Source organism: Grammomys surdaster, unplaced genomic scaffold (assembly GCF_004785775.1).
Source record: "Grammomys surdaster isolate TR1022 unplaced genomic scaffold, NIH_TR_1.0 345, whole genome shotgun sequence".
NCBI lineage: Eukaryota > Metazoa > Chordata > Mammalia > Rodentia > Muridae > Grammomys > Grammomys surdaster.
Window position 1 is genome coordinate 2,735,941 of NW_021604764.1, and position 11,734 is coordinate 2,747,674.

At 38.1% G+C, this 11,734-nt stretch overlaps 1 long non-coding RNA gene across 1 annotated transcript in view; it reads left to right on the forward strand.

Annotated features, from left to right (window-relative positions):
- The first annotated feature begins 483 nt into the window (after positions 1–483).
- The window catches only part of LOC114630827, a 28,492-nt gene continuing 17,241 nt past the window's right edge, over positions 484–11,734 (forward strand). Inside the window, exon 1 of the long non-coding RNA XR_003712866.1 lies at positions 484–603. This is a non-coding gene — a long non-coding RNA (uncharacterized LOC114630827). The remainder of the gene's footprint in view (positions 604–11,734) is intronic.

Sequence of the window (11,734 nt, forward strand, 5' to 3'; positions counted from 1 at the left end):
CAAAGAGCAGCACAAGCACAGGAAATGATAATTGCAACTGAAGAACTGAAGTGTGATAAAGCTCAGGGCATCGATGACCTGTGAAACACACACACTCCACGTCCTCAGGAGCTCGGGGAAGAAAGGACCTCTTACAGGTCTGCAAAGCACTTTCTCATCACTAGTATGTGGTCTTTCCACCAGCATATGAAATCCTGAATGAAAGAGTTTTCTTCTCTTCATGTATTAGTATATCCCATGGCTTGTGAACCTCAAGATTAAATCAACTTGCCATGTCAAAAATGTTACACCACAGGAAGCTTAGGAGACAGTCTTGTGGGGGCTTTTACATACATTAATATAGATACAGCTATATGGAGTAGAGAACTATCTAGCTTGGAAGCCAGGAAAACAGTTTCCTAGTTTGGTCTGTTGGTTACCATGTGATTTCGACTAAAGAAATGTGCCTGTCTGATGAGGTCTTTCCCAGTTCTAAAAGTGCATGAACTTTGACCTTTGCAATGGCAAATTCAATATCTGCTTTTTGAGAGGAGGGGTTGAGCAAACTGTTCGCTCAATATACACTTGCCATCAAAGACAGGCTTCAGTTCTCTGCACTATCTGGTAATATTTGGAATTTGTTAAATCATTAACAGTCAGTTGTTTACAGCTTAGATTCTGACAATACTCTTTGATGTTCGTTAATTATCATGCATGTTTTAAAATGAGCTCCGAACCACTTCTCTGCCTAATTAAACCTCATTGAAAATTGTTGAATTTTAAAGAAACATTTGATTTGCAAAAATAAGTTATACATTCAGTAATCTTCAGCATTTCACAAAAGACCCAGAAATGTTTTTAAGTAAGGTAAAGTGAATGGGAGATGCCCTCAACTAAATAGCGTAAAATTTGGAAGGCATCATTTTCAAACCATGCTCTTTGTGTTCATAAATTCCTCCTGATAATATTTATCCCGCTATTTTAATGGCCATTTACTCTCTTATTTAAAAGTTTATAAAATATCTGTAAACCTTAAAAATTAATTGAATTACCTAAGAGATCATGAATAAATTACTCAGTGGTATGATTTTTGGTGAACCTGTCAGAAAAAAAAAATGGTGAGTTTCTCTCTCTCTCTCTTTTTACTTACTTTTTTAAAAATAAAAATAGAGGTATGTTTCCAAGGGCACACAAGGACAAGGTCCACTTAATATTTATCTCTTCCAGTTATCAGTTAAATATTCATATAGACATTCATTTGAAGACATACACACCTTAGATTATGTCTTTACAATGATAAGAAAGATTCAGACATGCTGATATGTAAATTAGTGGAAACATATTATTCTCTTAGTTTCATTTCTTCTGTGCTGTGACAAAGGCAACTTAGGGGAGAGAGCATTTATTTTGTTCACAGTTCTAGGTTAGCCCATCACTGTAGGGAGGTCAAGGTGTCAGGACCTCTGATCGTATCACATCCACTCAGAGAGCAATGAATTAGTGCATGCATGTGAGGAGTTAGCTTGTGCTCTCTTTTTCTTCTCTCTCTCCTTCCCTCTCTCTCCCTTTATCTGTCACTTTCACCCCTCCTCCTTTCTGTCTCTCTGCCTCTGTCCTTCTTTGTCTCTCTGTCTCTGTCTCTCTGTGTTTTCCTCTCTCTCTCTCTCTCTCTCTCTCTCTCTCTCTCTCTCTCTCTCTCCCCCTCTCTCTCTCTCTCTCCTCTCAGCCTGAAGCCCATCCCTTGAACTGGTACCACCCTTACTCAGGGTGGATCTTCCCACATTAATCTAATTAAGGTAATCTCTCACAGAGAAGCCCACAGGGTGACCTACCCTAGACTCCCCAGGATTTTCTAGAATGCATCAAGATAAAATTAAAATTGACCAAGACATCTTCTGATAAGTTCTCTTGAAAATATATGTATGTAACATTCATATAAGTGGAAGTAGAAAAAGACATATAAGCTTAGTGTACACTCATACAAAAAGATGCTTATTGGTGGTTACAGTTGTATACCTTTGAGAGATAATATTTAAAATATTTTACCAGATGGAAAAAAGGCTCCACTTACAAGCGTATGACATGTACCCATGTGCATACATTGCCTCTGTAAAAGAACAAAGGAAATCAGTCATAGTGACTGGCACATCACCAAAAGGCCTTGTTTGTTTGTTTTGAGGTAGGGTCTTACTATGTAGCTCTGGCTGTCCTGGAACTCACATTGTAGGCCAGGCTGGCTTCAAACTCACAGAGAGCCACCTGGTTCTGCCTCCCAAATGCTGGGATTAAAGGCATGTGCCTCTACTTGTGTCCTAAAAGTTTATATTTTTATTTCATAGACTTGTTTTAGAATGATTTTTAGATTTATAAGAGAATTGTAAAGATGAAAAGATTTCCCATAAACCCTTTGTAACCTCTCCTGTTATCAATATTTGCTACCGTCATAGTGCATTTGTTCAACTAGATGGACCTGTAGTTAATATTATAGCCCAAGAGTTAGCACTCACAACCCTCCAGGATTCACTCAGATTCTATATGTTCTACTGTACAGCCTAAGAAAGTCATACATTTATTTATGTTATAAATTTATTAAAGTTATAAATTTATTTATTGTGATAATACCAGGATATTTTCCTTGTACTAAGATTTTTCTATGGGATTCATAGGTTCAGTAATTGCATTACTTGAGAGCTGGAGGTATGATGACCGTCAGTCCACAGCCAACTTGGACTACATAGCGAGACTCTATTTCATTCATATTTCCTCTGTGCTCCAGATACTCATGTACTTCTATTTCCACCCTTGCATCCATGAACTTTTATTATTGGCATAGCTTCTTGTTTCCAGAATGTAATGTATTCATAATCACATAGAATATGGGCTTGCCATACTAGCTTCTTTCACTAGTAATATGCAGTGAAGTTTCCTTTGTGTCTTCTTATGGCTTGATGGCTGGTCTGGTATTTTAGCACCAAAAAAACAATTTCATTCTCTGGGTGCATCTTGTTTATTTACCTAATTTAAAAATCACCTTAGTTTTGTTCAGGTTTTTGCAATTATTTTTTTAACTAATTAATATATTTATTTTTTCAAATTGTAATTTTTACTTATTCACACAGGGGTTATAAACACAGAAAGGCAGGACATGGGGTAAGGGATGACACTGGAGTGTGGGTGTTCAGGGGGAATACAGATAACTTTCAGAACAGGGTATTGGCTGGGTGAAGGTTCAGGGGACAGGTCACTATGACTCTGCCTATGACTCATTTGTCCTTATCTAAGTTGGTATTGTCTGCCAAGGCTACCTATTTACAAGGTCTATGACTACTCGGGCTTGTAAATTTCCACAAAAGCTGCCTGTTTACAATAGCTTATAGCCATCTGTTTCAATGTTTATCCACAGAGACCCAAGACTTGGTGTTAGTGTACATGTATGACAGGCCTAGTGCTGATTTTAGGCCTATGGCTGATTTTAGGCCTTCAGTGTGTAAGCAGGGCTGCCCCTGACATCTCCAATTATAAATACAGCTGCTCAAAAGATCTGTGTGAAAGTTTGGGGGTAGTTGTAAATTTATGACTTTTTCTAGTAACTATGAAGGAATTCAATTGTCGGATTCCACGAGATGAGCTACAGTATATTTAATATTGTGTTAGCTCCTAAGCCGACTTTAAAAGTAGCTGTGTCATTTCTGTCACTGTTTAAACTGATAACGTGACAGCTTTAAGGGGAAGGTTTTTATTGTAGATATTCAAGAAAGAATAGTCAGAGACATATGGAAGAATTGAGCAGAAAGAGAAAGTAGGAGATTGAACATAGCCAGTAGACTGGACATGGCAAGGGCTATCTGCAAGAGAGAGGAGAAAAGGCTAGAGAACGGAGAAAGTGATGAGAGAATCAGGAAGAGCAAGACAGAGACATAGAGAGACAGAAAGAGAGACAGGGAGACACAGAGAGAGAAGGAAACAGAGTCAGAGACACAGAAATAGAGACAGAAAGAGTGAGACAGGGCTACACACACACAGGACATAGCAGGGTTATAAGGAGAATGTGTAGCTGTGCGGGTGAAAGCCTATAGGTTATAGGGAGTTTACTGTGAAGGAGGAGGTGAGACTGGCATGAACTTTGAATGTGTGACAAGTACTTGTGATACTGAGGCAACTCAGGGGCCAGCATGGGCTTTGACATGTTAATAGGTGCCGTAGATAGTCATATGCCTCTTCCCATAGGTAAGGGAAATGACTCCTTAGAGGGGAACCCAATGCACAGGTTCCTGAGTCTTTTATCTAATTACTAGAAATCCTTCTGAATCCTACAGGTTGAGCTCATTTGTGTCTTTGAAATGCTTTGGCTCTCGGAGTTTGGGGGGCTGCAGTTTCTTTTGGACCTGACAGTCACCACCAGCAGTGACTGGCAAGTTGGTTAATCTATACTGTTAGCAGCATTAGGGGCAAATAAGATTGGGGATGAATAAATTTTCTTTGTTTTGATAAAAAAGTTATTTAAAACATCAATAAAGTTGGTAAGACAATTAGGTAAACTAATCATAAAAGGGACAAAAATTACCAAATAAATGAAAGAAGTAATAATGGGTTGATAAAAGTCAGAAATAAGAAAAAAGAAAACAACAAAATTCCACTAGCTGTGTGAAATCACATTTGAAAATCTGGAAGAGAATATCTTTTTGCCTACAAACATATACTATGCCCCAACCCCTTAGCAAAAATCACAGATGTTAAAAACAAAACAATGTCCTAAACAAAGCAATAGGGTTTGGAGCCTATTTATTTCTATGTAGAGGGAAGATAGACAAGACTATTGAAAGAGTACCATTACCCCCAAATTATTTTTGTGATGTGAACATTATATTGATTTTTAAATCTGAGAACTCATAAAGCAAATGGCCTGCCATAGTGATAATGGACTAAACCTCAGAATATAAGCAATCCTCAATTAAATGCTATATTTTATAAGAGTCGCAGTGGTAATGGCATCTCTTCACAGTAATAGAATTTGACTAAGGCAGAGGGATATATGACTATCTCTGAAATGTGTGTTTCAGTCTGAGAAACAACACTCTGACTACTTGGAAAACATTTGAAACTTTTCACTAAAGTCAGAAAGTCAGTTCCTTAGAAATGTCAACTCACTAATCCACTGTAGCTTTGTAAGGGATGTCTTTGTGCCATCAGAAGTAAGCTTGAGAATTGGGAAGAGGTAATTTATCCATCAGCATAAGAACTAGTAAGTATTACAATGTCTGCACAAGTGAATACTATGTAGCAAGCAAGAGGATCCTGAAGGCCTTCCTGTGGTGGAATCTCTAAAACACAGTATCCCTGTTTCTGGTATCCAACAACAACAGTGAACAACTTGATTCAATTCTTTACAAGTCTCCAAAGGGAAAAAGTACTGTAAGACAGTACAAATGTGGTTCTGTGGAGTGCTTACTTTCAAAGGAACCATAAGGGGAAATGGTTTTGTTGGGGCACAGATCACAATGTCTTTCTTAAGCTGATGATGTATATATGCCCAAGGCCTCTTTTTGCAGCTATTTTTCAAGCTATATGTTCACTATGTAGTGATTTTACAATTAAAACAAACTATTTTTAATATATTTTCTCTATAATTCTTTAAAAAGGTATATATGGTACAATTATACCAGTTGTAATCAGTAGGTGTACCTTATCCCTTTTGAGTGATACGTTCTGTTTTTCATCTTTTATTTCAATTATTTATTTCAATCACCAGCACATTTATTTAAGTAACATAGGATGCTTTTATATTTTAGATGTGCAAAGTATGATTTAATGAACAACATGTTTATGGCAGTAGCTAACACACCTCTCTGACCTTTGTAGTTCATCTAGATTGGTCCAAAGGATCTGTTCCCAAAGGGTGGCTCTAGACTATAGCCTGTGCGTATCTCTGTTTTAGAAATAATTGAGCTGCATCCTGTGTCTAGTGAACCAAAAGCTTTGGCTCCACAGCCTAGCAATATGTGACTTCATGTTTGGGTATTCTACTGTTATTTTGAGAATAGCTGATATACAGAGTATTTATATGATACATTTGTAAGTATGTATATATATATCTATGTGGGGTGTATGTATGTGTGTGTGTGTGTGTGTGTGTGAGAGAGAGAGAGAGAGAGAGAGAGAGAGAGAGAGAGAGAGAGAAGTTAATAGAAGCAGAAATAATGTTCTTTTAAAATCATATAGTATCCAGTATTTTTTCTTTACAGTCATTTATGAACAACTCTTAAATTTCAAAATGAACCTAGTCAAATCCTTTCATTCCTTTATATGCTTTATATGAAACACTCTGTAAGAAGAAATTTTTCTTTTGTCCCGTTTTTGTAACCTAATGTCCCTAAGAATTTCAAAGTTACTGAGTTCAGAGAATGAAATGAAAACTCACTTTACTTAGATTGACAAATTTTTAACACTTTGTAGCACTTGTTAATGTCCTTCTCTGTGTACATGTACATACAGGTATGTATGTATGTATGTACGTATGTATATATGTATGTATACACATGCATATATGATAGAAGGCAACTTACAGAAATCGCCACACTTGACTTCTAAACTTCACTATGAATTTTCCAAGAAGATAATCCCCTTTAAAACAATTCCAGTAATGGAATATCAAATAAATAACATCTTATATAGAATCTATATCTTGTATAGAATTCCTAGATAAGATATAGGAATTCTCCTGTTGTCCTCCAAATGTGCTTTATTGAAGTTATTTTTGATCTCCAATATTATATGCTACTTATGGTTCATTTTTTTTTGAGACAGGTTTTTTTCTACATAGTCCTAGCTGTCCTGAAACTCACTATAGAGCCCAGTATGGCCTCAAACTCACAGAGATTCATCCACTTCTGCCTCCCAAGTGCGATTATTAAATGTATGTGCTACTATGCCTGGCTACATGTGGTTCTTATGGTCAACAAGAGTCCCTCTTTGACATGCATGTTATTTTTGAAAGTGACACTTTCATTGCTTTAGGGAACTATGCATATTTCAAGTCTTTGACAGTTTCTTGTAGTATAGATTAAAGATTTTGGTGAGAACTGTATAAATTCCATGATACATTATAAAGATTTTATGAATGTTTATGAATGTTTGGTATTTATGCACATAAGAAGAGGTTGGTTGTGAGCCACCATCAGTTGTTGGAAATTGAACTCAGGACCTCTGGAAGATCAGCCATTTAAGTGGTTAAGAAGATCTTAACCACTGAGCCATCTCTTGAGTCGTCCCCCACTCCCCATGACACATGGCATTACTTCTAAGGTTGTAACAGGACAACCTTTCCCATTACTAGGGCTGCCAGATTTGATCATCTGGTTAAACAATTTTCCACTATAAAGAAGGAAAGTTCATCTTATGAACAAGATTTCACTTAGTTTAATTACTGGTCATAGTGAAAAACTTAAAATGAATTGTCACTGCCATACGCAGATCTAAAGCTCAGCCAGAAGCTTTGCAAACAGCATTAATTTACAGACAACACTACCCACTGGTTTCCCCAGGCTATCACATAATTCACCCAGGAAATCCTTTCATATTAAAAGAAAAGGAAGAAGAAAAGAAGAAAGGAAGGAAGGAAGAAAGGAAGGGAGGAAGAAAAAAGACTGCAGCTAAAATTTCTCTTTTTGTTCTTTAATCTCTATTAAATGGATGCCCATTAACGTGAACATTTACAGTCTCCTTTCTAAAAACAATTGCTGGATTATGAAATTATTTTAGGCTCTCAAGATAAAATAGAAAGAAATTTTACTTAGTCTCAGAATTATGTGTGTGTGTGTGTATATATATATATATATTACAGTGTGGACTAATATACATACACACATATCTACTACAGTCAGCTTTCAGAGAAAATAATTTCTCCCTTCCTGAATTCTCAATATTCAAAACCAAAATTCTTTCCTTTGCTCTGTATATGTTTCAAGCAAATTTTGTTATGACTAGAATGGAAGCCTAGCTTTGTGTATATTGTTGCAGATGGTACAGGAAAACGAATCTCCTATCCCACGTGGTGCTTTGGAAGCCGTCCCCGCTCTTGCCTTACTTTGATGTCCGAGGACTAGTCTTTGGCTACTTTATTAATCGCATCATTTCAGATGTGTGTTTATTTTGATTTCCAGTTCAGCTCCACTTTTTCCTTAGTTGTTTTTTGCTACTCATCTTTCTTTTCTTTATTCTTGAGTGCTCTGTGCAGACACACTTGTCTGTATGCCTGTCCGCTCCCACATGTGGTAGAAAAGCAGGAAGCCATTGCTTTCCAGCTGAATTGCCTAACAAGACGTTTTTAAATTAATACGCATTCATACATTCGATGTAGTAGGTAGACTAACAAGACATAAGCCTGGTTCCTAAGTGTTCTGAATAACTAAAACTGTTAATCATTATAATTAATCTTTATGGGATTTATATAAGCAAGGACTGTTGGACACTCTTGCTTCATTTTTTCTTTTAATCTAAAGATTTATTTATTTGTATTTAAGTGGATGAGTGTTTTGTCTGAGTATATGTCTGTGCACCATGTGTGTCCCTGGTGGCTACGGGAGTCCAGAAGATCCTTGGGTGCCCTGGAACTGAAGATACAGATGCTTGTGAGCTCTCATGTGGGTGCTGAGATTGGAACCTGGGTCCTAAGCAGAGCAGCAAGCACTTTAACTGCTGATCCCTTTCTCCCAACCCATCCCTTACTCTTCTGTGCTATGGGAAGACCTTGGTTATAGCTGAGTGAAGCAAAACATAGACCCTGCATCTTCTAATTGGGGACCCCGCCTGTCTCAGCCTCTAAAGTCTCCTTTTTCTGTTCTTTACCACCCTGTAGCCTATCCTGCGGTCTTTGGGGGGTGGTTTCTAAGGTTTTAGCCGGCTTTTACAATTACAAACCAAACTATTTTTTTTAACTGCAGGATATTAGAATGTTCTTTTCAAATAGACTGTATTATTTGGCTCCCAACACTGGCTTTTCATGCCCCGTCACGATTTTCTCCATGGCAATGAAGAAAGGAAATGCAGCAGGAGATTATTTGGGGCCAAAGCTACTGTGGGGCAGTCATGGGTGGCTTAAGAAGCAGTTCTCTGGAATTTAGTACCGAGAGTCAAGTGTCCTGGGGGTTTGGAGATGGTGGATGTGAACTGGCGTGAGCCCTCACTGACCTGGTGTCTCAGCACCCTGCCAGGAGGTCTGGATGGAAGGTGGGCCTGTGAAGTCAGGCTTGGATGACCGTGAGACTTTGGAGTTCTCAGAGGGCACAGGGGAGCTTAAGTGCTCTCCTTCAGAAGCCCTTATGATGGGGCTTGAACTAGGAATAACCCCAAGGTTATTTTCTCAGGTGCACTGGGTCAGCTTGCTCACTGACTAAAAAGCACATGATAGTTTTAGCCAATGAATTCCATGGTTCTCCATGGCAGTAAATAAATTTGTTTTCTATGACTCTACTGAATATATGGGCTTTTATTTTCTGAGTTGGCGAATATATTTATAAGCATTTTCTCAATTTATTTGTTCCTCAAAAGACAAAAGATGATCACCTTCTAAGTCATATTTTTAAGAAGAGCTTTAAATCTTGAAAGGTATTTTATATTTAGTAGCCTCTCGATTCTTTATTTAAAAAAGTCTTTCACAAAGCACAATAAAAATAAAAGCCCCCACTGTTTCCAGACTTCTACCCACACATTGCTGTCTTTAAATGTTCTTCTGTGGTTGAAGTCATTACTTATTTAAAAAAAAAAACAAAACCAAAAAAAACCCCTTTATTTTTGTTCAGAACAAAAATCCATTGTCAACAAATTGTCTCAAAAGAATACATTCCTTTGTTTGTGTTTAGAATCTTAGTTTACTCTGCAGAAAAGATAGTCTGACATGGCTTATCAACACATTGGTTAATAAGATACTGAAAAAAGCCGACCTTCATTGTCAAGTATTACATTGTTTGCAAACAGAACAGCCATATGTAAGCGACGAACCTTGAGATTAGTATATTTCTTCTATATAACTTAAAAATTAGAATTATCCTGTTTTATTAACAGCTTGCTCATTTACATGTAAATTTACCATGTGACTATTTAATGGGGAAAAAAGTAAGTTTATAGGGTAAAGTGGTAGGTTGATTTGTGAGTCACTTTTTAAACCACGAGTGAACTGTTTTCAAGTTCACTTTAGTTTGTGTGATGACTAATCTTCATGATCAATCAGACTGAATTGGCAATGACCCAGGGGAAGACACACCCAGGGGGATGTGCGTGGCGGGGGATGTCCATGGGAAGGTGTTTCCAGAGATGCTTAACTGAAGAGGAAAGATCCACACTGAGAGTGGGTGACACCTGTCCTATGATCTGGGGTCCATATCGAGGCGAAAAAAATGAGAAAGGAACTGAGCAATACGTCCCAGCCTTTCTGCTCCCTCCGTTACACCTTCACCTTCCCTTACAACTGTGACCTAAAGTAAACCCTTCTTTCCATAGGTGGCTTTAGTTGGGCATTGTGTTATAACAATTAGAAAAGTAATATCCAGAAGATATTCAAGGTACTTGAATTACCGAAAGCCTGGGTTCTAGGATGATCACTGTGTAGCAGCTGCAAAATGGCAATACTCACCTTAGCGGCTACACTGTCAAGATGTCAACCAATGGCCAATAGTTTCTTTTGGCCATGGAACTTTGGGAGAAGGTAATTTTTAAGAAATAGTTTAGCTTTGCCATATACACAACGTGCATGTGCATTTGCATTCTACCTTGCTCCGGACATAATGTGGCCAAATAACTGGGCTTAGATCCCGCACAATGTAAAAAGGAGAAAGCTTGCTGTGCAGAGTAGTTTGCCTCCCTCTGCTTTCTTGTGTATGTATTTATTCATTCGTTTATTTTGAGATAAGGTCTCTCTCTATGGGCCTGGCTGTCCTAAAACTATGTAGACCAGGATGGCCTTGAACTCCTGACTCTGCCTCCTGAGTGTCTGGATTAAAGACATATATCATGCACCTGGCTTCCTTCTGCTTTCTGGGTGGAGCTGCTTGAAACTCTTGGCTGCCAGGATGCCAGGAACTGTGAGCCAAAATGAACCCTCCCTTAAGATGTTTCTGTAAGGTATTTTATCCTAGCACTGAAATGGATAATGAATAGAGGATATCTATGTTCTGCATATTGGGAAAAAAATCTCAAATAAGAAATAAAGCAGGGGCCGGGGATGAAGGTGGTCATCCTTGGGAGACTGAGGGCTCGGCTCAGGTTAGACTTGCTGACACCGGCAAGAGAACCGTGGGCAGTCATTTTAGATGCCACAAATCCAAGAACAGAGGATAACAAAATAATTGTTAGAACATGCTATGCAGTATAAAGGGCCCTTCATAGTCTATAGTAAGATCTAGACTGTCTTATCAGTGAGTTTGGCTATTCCTCAAACTTCTGGTGTGTCTGTACATCGTTGTACATCATAATACAAGCATAAGCACACACGCTATACCTTTTGGATCCTAAATTATTGTTACTAAGCATCCAACGTTAAGTGTGAGAAAGGTGACAGCATCTTTTTTAGCTTGATTCTTTCATATAAAATCTGTTCTGGAAAACTCTGGAAGTATTGCTGTCTTCTCATCACTCTCCCCTAAAGCAGAGAAGACAGAGAGGGAGGGATGGATGGATGGATGGAGGGAGGGAGGTACAGAGGGAAGGAGGGAGAAGGAGAGGGAGAGGGAGAGGGAGAGGGAGAGGGAGAGGGAGAGGGAGA